This window comes from Callospermophilus lateralis, chromosome 9, assembly GCF_048772815.1.
Source record: "Callospermophilus lateralis isolate mCalLat2 chromosome 9, mCalLat2.hap1, whole genome shotgun sequence".
In the NCBI taxonomy this organism is placed as follows: Eukaryota; Metazoa; Chordata; class Mammalia; order Rodentia; family Sciuridae; genus Callospermophilus; species Callospermophilus lateralis.
Window position 1 is genome coordinate 21614393 of NC_135313.1, and position 13535 is coordinate 21627927.

Sequence of the window (13535 nt, forward strand, 5' to 3'; positions counted from 1 at the left end):
ACATGATTTATCTTGGGATACCAAAATGCTTTGAGTGAGTATAATGTATAGATAAAACTTTGGGAGTAAAAGTGTAGCTTTAATAATGTGGATGTCTTCAGGGACCAAAGAGACAAAAAAAGATGGCCAGGCTCTCAAAGAAGAAAAGGAATCTGCTTCCTGGAATTTGTCTTTGTTCTGGTTGATTGGTTGCTTGACTTCTTCCGAGCAATGAAGGAACAGTACAGAAAACACATTGAGGAAAGAGGAATCAGTGAGATAATGGACATTTGAATACTGAAGAGAGAGGAAAGTCTGGCAAGAGAGGGAAGTGGTTGAATGAACTTTTGAAACTATGAATATCTAAGTACTTTTTTCACATTTATTCACTCTGCGTCCTTACTGTAGGCAGGCCTTATTACCATCAAATCTTCATTAATCACATTTGCAAAGACTTCACATGAATGAGTGTCCTGTGGAAACAGGAAGACATCCGCTCACATCTTCTTCCTTTGAGGGGCAGAACAGTACTGCTTCAATCTCAGAATGAGAAGCCTAAAGGCAGAGGGGACCATGGGAAGGGATGCCCTGGGATGTGCTGAGAAGGGCTTCTAGCCATCCCCAGGACATAGATGGAAGATTCCAGATAATCTTATCTACCTCTCTGCGGGCAGGAGAGCCACAATTGGCTCTGGACTACTCTAACTGCACATTTATTTGAATGGGTAGTATTTCTTTCCCTGGTTAGATTTGGAATTTGTCAAGGACTGAGATCTATTTTGATCTTCCTGACCCTCCCAGCAATATCTGCACACACAATAAGTAGTTGTGGCACTCAATGAATACTTGTTGGTCAAATGAATAAATAAATGAATGAGAAACAAAAGAGAAGCTGGCATAGTTGATATGGTAACCAAGCATCCTTATTTTGTTTAAATTCCTGAAATGCAATACAGTTTCCCATGAGGTATCTTATTCAGAGAAAAGAAAAAGGAAAGATGATGGTTGATTCCATGTTACAGATATTACGGTGAATCCACTGGGATGGGAGGATTTTGATTTCCTTTTTGGAATTAGAATTCTAATGCTTTGCTTTTGTACATTTCTGCACATTTATTTCTACTCCGTCTTGTTTTCTGTTAGGATGTACTATATATGAGTTTCTTGGGCCCTTTTTACATGTAAGTAAGGAACACACATGAAAAACTATCTTTGAGCTCACATTCCTTTGGGCTTCTCTATAATAGAGAAAGTGTTTTGAGACTTCCCAGTTCTCAGAGGATTGCCTCCACTCTAGATAACACATACAGAATCTCCTTTTTTTATGTGCATTATTTGAATTACCACTGAGGAATGTGGCAATTTTCACTTCATCTATAAAACTCAATTTTCATAATGTTAAAATATTGTATATAAAATCAGAAGAATGGGAAAATGATACACATAACTACCTTCTCCAAATATGCTTTCTGCCTGGCTGATCCACTCCTGGGTGGATCAGCAAATGCTAACCTGTGTGAAGATGGTGGAGAGGGAGTGGGCTCGCAGTCTCTTACCCCACCTTACCCTAGTAGTTAGCTTGCTTCATTAACCAAAGCTTCTCAACACAAGGCAGTGGCATAAAAGAATATTTCATTTGGCATCATTTATTACAAGATTGATCCTATCTTTCCTTACTTATAAATCCAGACTGTTTTTCCATAATCTGAAAAATGAAATGCAGACTCCTTAACTGATCCTCAGAGTATTTCATAATCTGTTCTCAACTCTTCCATCTCTCTTTCCTATGTAGTCTCTGCTCTGACTACATGAATTTCCTATTCCTATTTACATCAGATCCTTTCCAAGTTCCATGTGACTTTTCTCAAACTACTTTCCTCCTGGAAGACTTCTTCTCCCTCTGCTCTCAGCTTATATTTAGAATCTTCTCTTCACCACCTTTCTGATATGTCATTTCTTTAAGGAAAATTTCCCAGAGAGCCTCATGCGAAACGAACCATTCTATTTTCTCATTTTTGTGTATACCTCTACAGAAGCATCTCCATAAATTTTTGTACCTGCCTATCTTTTCCCATTATACTCTAAGTTCCATAAGGGTAGTGACTCAGACTTTTCTCATCATTGTATCTCAAATATCCAGTACAATATCAATACATTCTTGTGGCCCAGTAAATCTTTAAAGGATGAAACAGGTCTATTTCAATTTAGAAATATTTTTATAATTTTTTCCTTAACTTTTTTTTTTGCGGTCATGTTTGCTTTAGTTTTAGAGACTATTAAACTTTAAAGCTAATTGCTGGGGGAAATGTTCAGATAACTGACATTTTAAATTAAAATGTGCATCCATTAAAAATGCCAAGCATTGGACATACTATCATTTTATTAACAGTATTGCCTATGATTGTGTTTACCCAAGGATATTGAAACTAAAGATGGTATTTAAATCAAATACTTTCATCAAAATAGAGCTATGCTTAATCACTCCTGTTATACAAGTAGAAAAAGCAAAGTAAGACATCATTATAGTTAAAATAACAGCAGCTACCATTTACTGGTGTTACATCATTGTGAAACATTGGGGTAAATGCACCACACTTATTTTATTCTTTTTTAATTCTACAACCAATTTCCAACTCATATAGACCCTTTAATTGACTAGAACACTGATGTTTAAGAAAATGTAATTATCTTGCCTAAAATCATTTAGCCAAAAAATAAATTTGACTAACACACCATATCCTGATGTAGACCACACACAAAAACATTTGAATATGTTAATATAGATATATAAAATGCACTAATAACTTAGTGGTAAGTTGTATTTTTGTCTGTGTTCACTTGGAGAGAAAACCACTAACCCTTTTCACCCTGATTACTACAGTTATCTCTAGTACATATTTTTGAAATGAACAAGAAGACCTGTGGAGAGAAATAAAAGTTTCCTTGTCCTCTTTTACAAGTGTACTCCTCCCTTTGTGAGGGCTTTGTTCTTATGATTTAATCACTTCCCAGATGCCCACCTCTCTACATCACAATGAGGATTCAGTTTCAACATGGGAATTTTGAGGACATACAAACATTCAGACCATAGCAGATGCTATAATAAGTAATTTTTTTCTTAACTTCCTTTTCAGATTATTCATTGTTTAATGTAAAGAAATACAACTAATTTTTGCATGTTGACTCTATGTCCAGCTACTCTACTAAATTCATTTATTAGTTCTAGTAGAGTTTTTTTTAATTTTGTAGAAGTTTTAGCATTCTCTGTATATCATCTTTAAGAAGAGATCATTTTACTTCATTTCTAATTTTCATCACTTTTATTTATTTTTCTTGCCTGATTGCTGTGGCTAGAACTTCCAATACTGTGTTAAATAGAAGTGGTGAAAGTTTCTTTGGTTGACTTTCGTCCACACTTTCACTATTGTTATAAAGGTCTCCTCTGTTCATATTTATCAGCCACTGATGGGCTTAATTAGACTTAATATCTAACATGTATATAAAAAAGCACATCATTTCACCTTTTCTCAAATCTTTATACACATAAAATCATTTGGACTTCAAATTAACACTGTCAAGCATATATTTCCCCTAGATGGGGAAAATGGGCTCAAAGGAATTAGATAACTGACTTAAAGTAACAAATCTAGTAGTAAGCTATAATTTTTACCTGCCCTCCATTCTTGTCTAGCCTCTCTTCTCTGATTTCTGTGGTTAACTTGTTTCTATTCCAGATTTTCTCCATGATACTGTCAATTATGGTGAACCTCTTCCCATCCCAGGAATAAGGATAGGCATCTGACCCAGGGTGATCAGAGTTCCTTATTTCTCTTAACCACTCTTATTAGTTTAAATATTTCAGAACCATTTAGCCTATCATCCTTGAATTAATATTTAAATTTTAGAAGAGATAAATTTCAGGTATTGCTAAACTGGGTGGGGATGAGTCTAGGGTTTCCATTTGACATCTTCTCCATAACATAGAAAGAACTTCCATACTGAATGAAGTCAAGGGAAAATAAGCAGAACTAACAAGCAGAATGACAGGCTAAGTTCTGCTGATTATTTTTTAATCATAGAATTTAGCCATGCCTAAAGGACTGCTCTGGCAAATATGGAGGACAGACAGTGGGGTCCTGCAGGAGAAAGAACCAGCTAGGGAAACCAGAGCAGCAGAACAAGTTGGTAGTTGTGAAAATGGTAATAAGTGATCAGATCCTGGGTATATTTTGAAGGTAAAGCTGATGGGACTGTGGCAAATTAGTGATGAGTACATAAGAAAAAGGTAGTCAAGAATGAATACAAGCAACTGGATAAATGGAATTATCCTTTATTGGAGAAAGGATAAACTAGCGAGACAAAGAAGACAATTTTTAGAAAAGAAATCAAGGGCTGAGTTTAAAGGGCATAATTTGAGAGATCTTAGATTTTTATCTCTGGAGTTTTGGGGAAAGTCTCTACTAAGGAAAAAATACGGAAGAAATTGGCATAGAGATAGAAATCAAAGCCACGAGTCTGGATGAAATTATTCAGGGAGATGAATGTGGCTAAAGCAGACAAAAAAAAAAAAAAATCTAAAGCGAACTCCCAGGAGGAATATTTTTAAGACTGAAAGGAATATCCAGAAATAACGTATAACACATAAACCAAGAAAAGAAATTGCTCCTAAAAGGCTGGGAGTGGCTGACCTTGTCTAAGCAGCTGCTTGCTGGATTAAAATAAAGATGGAAAATTGACCATTGGTTTGACATATTCACGAGTGACCTTGACAAGAGAGGTTTCTGTGCAATGACAGGAAGAAAGGCTCAATAATATATTCAATAAAAATATAGGAGGATGGAAAATGGAAATGATGTGTATAGCTAACTTCTTCAAGGAAGTAGCAGAAAGAGAAAAAGAAAGGTAGGTAGCAGTTGGAGGAGTTACCAGATATTTTTGACAAGGGTTCTTACCTTTTCTAGTGGGGGCAGAAAGGGGTCAGGTTTTTCAATTGTGGTGCCTCTACCTCCAATGGTCTCTGAAATAGGAATGTCCCCTGCTCCCTGGGTCTTGTCTTCCTTCTTGACTGACATAATTTGTGGTTTTGTCTCTTTATTGGTTTAGAGTCTAATGGCACTTCCTGACTCTTTCTTGCTGTTGGAAGTTTGTAACATCTTCCCTTTTCCCGTGGGTACAGTGGCTTTCCCTAGCTCAGCAGTCACCTAATTCTGTCAGAGTGCATACTGTGGTAGATGACTGCTCATGAGCCAGTGACCATGCCACACTCAGCTAGTGAATACACTGAAACCTCCTTTACTAAACCACGTTATGCAGTTTAATTTATTGAAATGTGATGTGTCCCAGAGTGGTCTGTGGCAGCTCATCTTCCACATTAGGCTCATTTGACAGTTATTCAACATACACAGATACACATACTTCCTGGTCAAAGCCCCAAGAGTAGAAAATTAATACTGTGTTCACTTCTCTCTCCTCTTACCTTCTCTCTCCCTTTTCCTGTCTTTCAATTCTCTGGATAGAAAGCGGGTAAGTTTCTCTACTTGTGACCTCCCTTCTGCAAACAAATAGCAAATTTTTAAAATGGAAAGCGCATTTTCTTTATGTTTGAAGAGAACTCTGTGGTCTTAAAATTATTGTCTAATTTTCCAGGCAAGATCTTTAATTTATTAACAGGGTAGAGAGAGGAAAGTCAAAGAAACTTGGCAAATCCATTCTTAAAATAATGCCCTGGCCTTTAGTTACTGTCTTTTACGGTTTGGATGTGAGATATCCTCCAAAAGCTCATTCGTGAGACAATACAAGAAGATTTAGGGGAGAAATGATGGATCCAGTGGTGAGAGCCTTATCCCAATCAGTGAATTAATCCACTGATGGGATTAACTGAACCGTAACTAAAGACAGGTGGAATGTGGCTAGAGGAGGTGGGGCATTGGGGGGCGTGGCTTTGGGGTATATATTTGTATCTGGGTCCAGGAGACCTCTTTCTCTGCTTCTGATCATCATGTGAGCTGCTTCCCTCCGCCTTACCTCGAGCCCCCAAGCCATGGAGTTGGCCTTCTATGGACTGGGACCTCTGAAACCGTAAGCCCCTAAATAAACTATTCCTCCTTCAAAATTGTTCTTGTCAGGTCTTTTAGTCACAGCAATGAAAAAGCTGACTATAAACGCTGTCTTACCACATGCAACTATCTTGTTGGTATAAACTAAATATTGCCTTGGTCTTTTCTGGTACATTCTTTCTGGAACTTTTTCAACCCTCTAACTTCTTCCTCCATCACTCCCCCCCCCCACCTCCCCAGCAATAAATACCTTGGATGACAGTGTAAAGGCGAAGTAATCAAAAAGGCAAATGAGAAGAGAGGAAAGAGAAGCTGTGGCAGGTGTGCCTAGGCACCCAGAGGAGCAGTCATAATTCTCCACCATACCTTAGCTGTGCAGCCTCAGAAACGGCTCAGCAACACCAAAGAAATTTTCCAAACACTGATGGATAAAATCTGAGTGCCAGGTTATCGATTTACAATGAGAACTTGAACTGAACACTCTTATCACCAATGAATTTTCTCTCCCTGGGATCACACTACCTAGAAAATCAAGCTTTAATCAGAAGGTTTCTTGCTGAGCAGAGACTTGGAACAAGTTGAGTTAATTATATGATTCCAATATTTAATGTCATCAAGTTTCACCTCCATCATAGGATGTTCCTGCAAAAGGCCAATCCTGTATCATCCTTAGGAAAACTTTTTCCTTAACACTGCTGCACAGGCCTTGAGTCTGCCATCCTTTGTCTCTCTGAGGTCTTTTTAAATGCTCTTTTGGCCAAACCAACTTCCCTTTGACAAACCCTTATTTCATTAGACATGATAATATAGCATTTTCTATCAAGATATAGTTTTTCAGATGTAGTGATTTTGTGTCTTCGTTATTTATTGATTGTAAAGCTTAACCCAAAGCAATGTTTCCAAACATCCTCTTCCTAAGAACCACTTAAAGCCCTTTATTTAAAAACATACATCTTCTGATTTAGTGGGTCAATGAGTAGGGAATAATTTTTGTCTGCAAAAATTATTGTGATTTTTGTTTTCAAAAGAATTGAAGAACTCTCGCTAGAGAATAATTTAAGGCCCCTTATTTCTGTGCTTTTGATTGAGTTCCTCAGGATGACCAACACATACCCACAACAAATACATATACTCATTATATATCTGCACATATTTAAGCACTCATGAAATTGATTAAATCCTCTCTAAAAGGCTATTTGAAATGGGGACTTAGAGGATTGAGAATTGCTTCTGAAACTTAAGTGCACACACATGAGTCACCCAGGAATCTTGCTAAAATGCACATATTGAGTAGGTCTGGGAGGAGCCCAGGAGTCTGTCTTTCTGACTAACTCAGTGATGTGGCCACAGCTGCACCTCCTCAGACACGCTTGGAGTTGCAGGGTTACAGATTGGCCTTTGTCCGAACTGCCTTAGTTCAACTCCTAGTTTTGAAGTTCCCAACCCCGGCTTGAGGTTCACTCCCCATTACCCTGGCTAGTTGACCTTGTACATCTTACTTAACTTGTCTATAACTTGGTTTCCCTATTTTTAAAATGGAGATAATACTAATATCTTCCTCCTGTGGTTTTTATAAGGACTGCATGGATGTTGAAAGTGCTTAGAAGAGGCTCTATGGTCAATTTGGCATAAATGATACCTCTCATTGACATTTTGGTGTCATATTTTAGTTTCAGCTAACAAAGCCAGAATGAATATCATTGTGTGTCCTCCAAAAGAAAAATCCTAAAAGAAAATTTTCTATGGATCAAGATGACTATTTTTTACTTAACATAATAGTCATATGAGAGTTTTCTGCATTTTGTCAATTTTAAGAATCCCCTTAAATGAATTTCATTAAGTTCATTCTCTTTAAGTTTTCTGCTTTAACAGAAAAGTGTCACAATCCAAGGTCTCTAGTTGACAAAATTGTTTCCATCTTCTTAATTCCAATTTTTAAAAAACTATCATGTCACTTTATATCTTCAGATTAAATTATCATGAGAAAAAAAATCATGAGAAAAAAAAATTAGTCTTGTTTCCAAAATGATATTTTCCATAATTTAAGTTGATAAACTCAGCCTAATATAGGACATTTGGGAATTCAATAAGTTCTATTGAATAAATAAATGGATGGATGAATAAATTAATAAAGAATAAGAGTAATGATTTCTAAAAGTCATATTTTCCCTTTCAATATAATCTAAGATTGAGCCTCACAATATAACATTTTAAAAGGAAAAGAAAATCATTTCAGGCACACCTTTTTTTATTATGGTACATTCTATCTCAGAATTTGGGGTGCAAGTTGAAATTACTTGGAGATATTGAGCTGATTCCATAGTTCCACCCTTTCTTGGAAAATCTAAATTAATTAAGGTATGCTATGGCCACTGGGGATCCCCACGTATTTTTAATTCATGGCCAAGGTTGAGATCCAGTTTTATCTCCTATGGATAATTGATATCTCCCTGAAAAAATAAGCTCAAAAACAGCCATACAACTCTTTAGAGTTTTATTGAGTTTATATGAAACTTTGGTTCTATAGACAGAATTATACATTGTACTGACTCAATATAGATCCCAGGTATTAGTGCCTTTTGAAAACCTGTATTGTAATCATACCATTAAGTTAGAATTTGAAAGAAGAGACTTTTGAGAGATCAAATAATGCTTTTCAATGATGTGAAAATCAAATTATGCTCCAGCCTTTATATTTTTAAACTTATATTTAAAAACTAATGCAAGAGGAAGAAACAGCTGGGCCTGTTTGGGGTCATTATTTTCAGAAAAAAAAGCTCTTCCCTGCAACTATGCTATATAAAACTATCATGATGAACATTCTTTTGCTTTTGTAGCCAGGTGGTTCTACAATACTTATAGGTATCCAAACAGCTTCTAAAGCATTTGTCCCATCTGCTATTGTAGTTGTTTCTCTATTCTTTCTTGTTGTCTTAAAATATAGCACAGAATATGAATCATGTTGAGCTGTTCTTAAAGAGAAGGTCTTGTCTCAGCATAGGATGTGAATCATTTAAATCCTACCTAACCGTCCAATTAAGTCATTAAGGCATCAGGCTATGTATCAGTAAGAGCTACCATGGAGAAATGAATTTTCTTAGTAAACTGATTGCTTTAAGAAATATGGCAACACAGAAGTAGACTTCTATTTCTGTACACTTCAGCAATGGAAAATAAATTGTCTCCTTGCAATATTTCAGCCACTTATACTTTGATTTTTCAATTCTTAAAATTTAAACACCTTTTAATTAAAGCAAGAAGTGCAAAAATATAGTGTATATTCTTAATATATATATTAAAACTTCATTAAAGCTATATCACATAAATTAGATTGGTTAAGACTTAAGGTGGGATGGGTACAGTGGTATGCACCTATAAATCCAGCAGCTCAGGAGGCTGAGGCAGGAGGATAGCAAGTTCAAAGCCAGCCTTAGCAACTTATTGAGGCCCTAAGCAACTCAGTGAGACCCTGTCTCTAAATAAAATATAAAAAGGGCTAGGGATGTGGCCTGGTACCTGGAAAAAAATGATAAAAATTGTACTAAGTAAAAAGCTAAAAAAAATTAAAGCAGCAGGTATTTATAAAATGCTTTCTCTTGTTCTCATTATGCTCTATTTCATTAATGTTAAAGTAAATGTCAACTTACCATTTTTACAGTCTTCCTTAAAACTTAAAAGATAAAATTACAGTGACTTTTGATACCATTCCCAATTTAGGGATCCCTTCTCAACTCCCTAAAGATTACCACCATAATGAGTCTAGTATATTTCACTTAAGATTTTTTTTTTAGAGTTTTAAATTAGCTGACACATGTCTATTCACGTGCACATGCCAACAGAAAATAGAGAAGCAAAAGTGACTCTAAATTTAGGCTCTGCAGGACTCACCTTTACGATAAAAACAAAATGACAGATTGAAAAAAAAAAAAAAAACTGGACTCAGAAACACAGAAGCAGGTCCATGGGCCAGAAACAGAAACAGGGCTGAACTATCATCCACAGGTTTCTGAGATTCTGGTTCCAAGAGCAGGTGATGGTGGATGAGGGTTCAGACACCAGGGTGCAAAGGGTACTAAATTTATCCCAAATGAGATGAGGGGTAAACGAAAGCTCAGTTACTTAAGCACCCTCAGTGAATCTTCTCTTCTTTAAATAAAAACAGTGACTTACCTTGGCATATGTAAAAGCAGATCCAGAGAGTAAACATATAACAATTTGCAAATATCTCTCATGAAATAGGAGATTGGGAGGTGGGTGGGTGTCAGGGGAGAGTCACATGTCTTCATCACACTCTTTAGTGTGTTTCTTTTCCTCTGCCTGCTACACCTTTGCTGTGGTCTCTCAAGGATGGCGAAGTGAGATCTGTCCACCTGGGTAAAGTCAAAATTGGGGTACAATATAGACAACTTTTAAGCAATAATAGAACCAACTTTAGGACAAAATCTTTTTGGTTTCTTCAAGTATCAACAATTCTAAACAAGGTCAATGACCAAATATACCAACCAGGAAAAAAAAAAAATTGTTCATGGGTATGGGTTCTAAACAACTGATGTAGTTACTACTGAGTTTTAATAATATATTATCAAACTTCTATGGAAAAATTAAAATCAAACAGATCAAGGCAGATCAGGGATCCTGAAATACAGGATAAACAAATAAACATTTGACCCTATACAACTTGCTGCACACTAAAGTTGATGTGCTGAGAGCTTTAGTTTCACTAGAGCAGAGCATTCCAATTCCACAGGTAGCCACCAGGGTCATCTCACTCCTACTCCTTTCCTTTCCCAAGAATTTCTTTTTTCTTGCCTTTTCCTCACTTTCTGAAAGTGACTGTGGGCAATATGCAATTACCCAATTCTTTCCTTATAATACAAATGATCCAATCCTTTTCTATAAGACTGGATAGCAATCAAGCCCACACCAGACCAAACTCATGACACAACACATTATTCCCTCCCCACTTATGGTTTTTCCTTTAGAACATTTGAAATCTGTAAGACCCCAGAGCACATTTCAGCCAGCCTGAAATTTCTCTCCCAAGTTGCAAATAAGCTCTCTTTTTTTAACTTGTGCCTTGGTTTCTCTCAAGTGTCTGCAAGTATCTAGAACTTTCAGAAAATTATTACCTTTTGATAACCAGTGTGTTTTACATGATGGTAAATTTGAAGAACACCCCATTACACACTTCACCTGGGACACCAGTGGTCTCTCCTCTTGGAAAATGGCAATATCTGATGTCACTGGGCTCCATCTTTGGCAATTATAGACTAGAGCTGGCCTACAGGCATTGGTGTCCGTGGGACACATCGCCACCACCCACACATGGACACAGACAGATCTATCCCTTGCTAGGTTCATGCCATCCTGTATCTGCCCTCAGATACATTTGAAATTATGGCCCTACCACACTGTCATGCCAAGGGTTCCTCCTGCCAATCTTTTCAGCTTTTAACAAAATAATACTTCCTATAAACCTTCAGTTGTTCATTCATTTAACAAATGTTTTTAGCACCTTTTCTTGAACCAATACTTCTTTACCTATCAGCTTCAGGAACTGCGAGATTTGACAGTGGGATGAGCAGGGGGTTATCTAGCATATTTGACTTTGACAGTAGATGTATTTTTGTGCAGAAATTATAGAACAGAAAGTTATTATGGCATACCCCCAGTTTTGGTGGATCAATGACATAGGTGTAGTTCGGTCATGTGCACATTGGAAAATTATGATGTTGAAAATTTTGACTACACAGAGTTTCCTAATTTTTATCTTTTGCTTTCTTGAATTCTAAATACCCTAATGGGTGGGAGAAAGCTTCTGGCTTGATTAAGGAACCTTAACTCATTTTCATCTTCAAGATGGTTGCTTTAGGTGTAGGGAAAAAATGCATCCAGGTTTATCAAGCAAGACTGGTCTGGTCTGGTTTACATGTGTGGACCAAGTTTAGTTATTAACAATGCTTCTTTAGATTCTTAAAACTGCACAAAAATTATATGGTCAATCATTACTACGAGGACTATAGAAAGTATTCTAAAATATTAAATTATATGGAACACTTTTTAAATTATAGTTATATTGTTTATTTAGGGGTCAATAAAATATCAAATATAAAATATTAATAATATCAAATATCCTTCATGAAATATGTTCTAATTTTGAACTAACAAAATACTTTCAGGCCGGGCCCAGTGGCACAAGCCTGTAATCCCAGCCGCTCAGGAGCCTGAGGAGGAGGATCAAGAGTTCAAAGCCAGCCTCAGCAAACTCAAGGCACTAAGCAGCTCAGTGATACCCTGTCTCTAAATAAAATACAAAATAGGGTTGCAGGTGTGGCTCAGTGGTTGAGTGCCCCTGAGTTCAATCTCTGGTACAAAGAAAAAAGAAAAAAAAATACTTTCAGAAGTTTTGTAATTACTGACATCTGGTTACATTATTGTCCATTCCTTTGGATATGGCTTGAAGTTAATAAAAACTCACTGCCAGAAAAAAAGTTATTAATTCCAGAATGTGTGGATAAAGAAAGAAACAGAATTTCCTTCCACGGAGTGTTTTAAACATTGGATGAACCACATCATTTGAGGTTATTGATGAGCTTTAATTTTATACTGAAGGATATATAACAGAGATGGAATGATTCGTAGCTATTTGGTAATGGCAATGTTTGTAGTCTAAATATGAGAACTTGTAGGGGGTTTTACTGAGAACTTGTGGGAACTATACACAGGAAGCCCAGGAGCTCAGGCGAGAGATTCACTTAGCTCTTTGCTTACTTTCTTTAAGTGACTTAAAGAAATCAGATTACAGCCTCCGCTGCCAGATTGGAAAGAGAGGTCCTTAAAGATCTGCTTCCACCACCAAGATCCAAACCCATCCAGCAATGCAAGGTCACAACCAGTGTGCAACCTCGACAGTCCTAGCATCTACTAATGGTCTGCACAAATCTTTGAACCACAGTTTAACTCAAAACAAGCTTCTTTTGCTTGTTAAGAAGAGCTTCGTAGCTCATTATGTTTCCAAGTAGACAATAAAACAGAGGTCAAATGGCATTCTTCAAGAACAGTTTCCTTCTTTTTCTTAGAAAGGAAAGGCTATGCAGAAGATACTTTTCTTCTGGGATCGATATTATGTGTTTTAAGTCCTTCAAAGGATGTAACACTCACTAAGACTGGCAAATGAAAATGAAAAAAAAAAAAAAAAGAAAACATAGCACAAATAATTTCTGAGTTGTCAGATTCAGGGTATAAATACGCTGACCAAACAGCATGCTATTTTTCTGACTATAAGAATGACCATGACAATATGGAAAGTGACAACAGTGAACTAGAACAAAGAAACTAGAAACAATGAAGGTCACTCTTCAGGTTTTCATAATTGTGTTCATTTCGCAAAGTCTAGTTTTTAATTCACATCTCACTTTCGTCCCTAAAGGAGATACTAATTCTTATTCCCATCACCTACATAATACTGTTGTCATGGCATTAGGAAGATGTCAGTCTCTT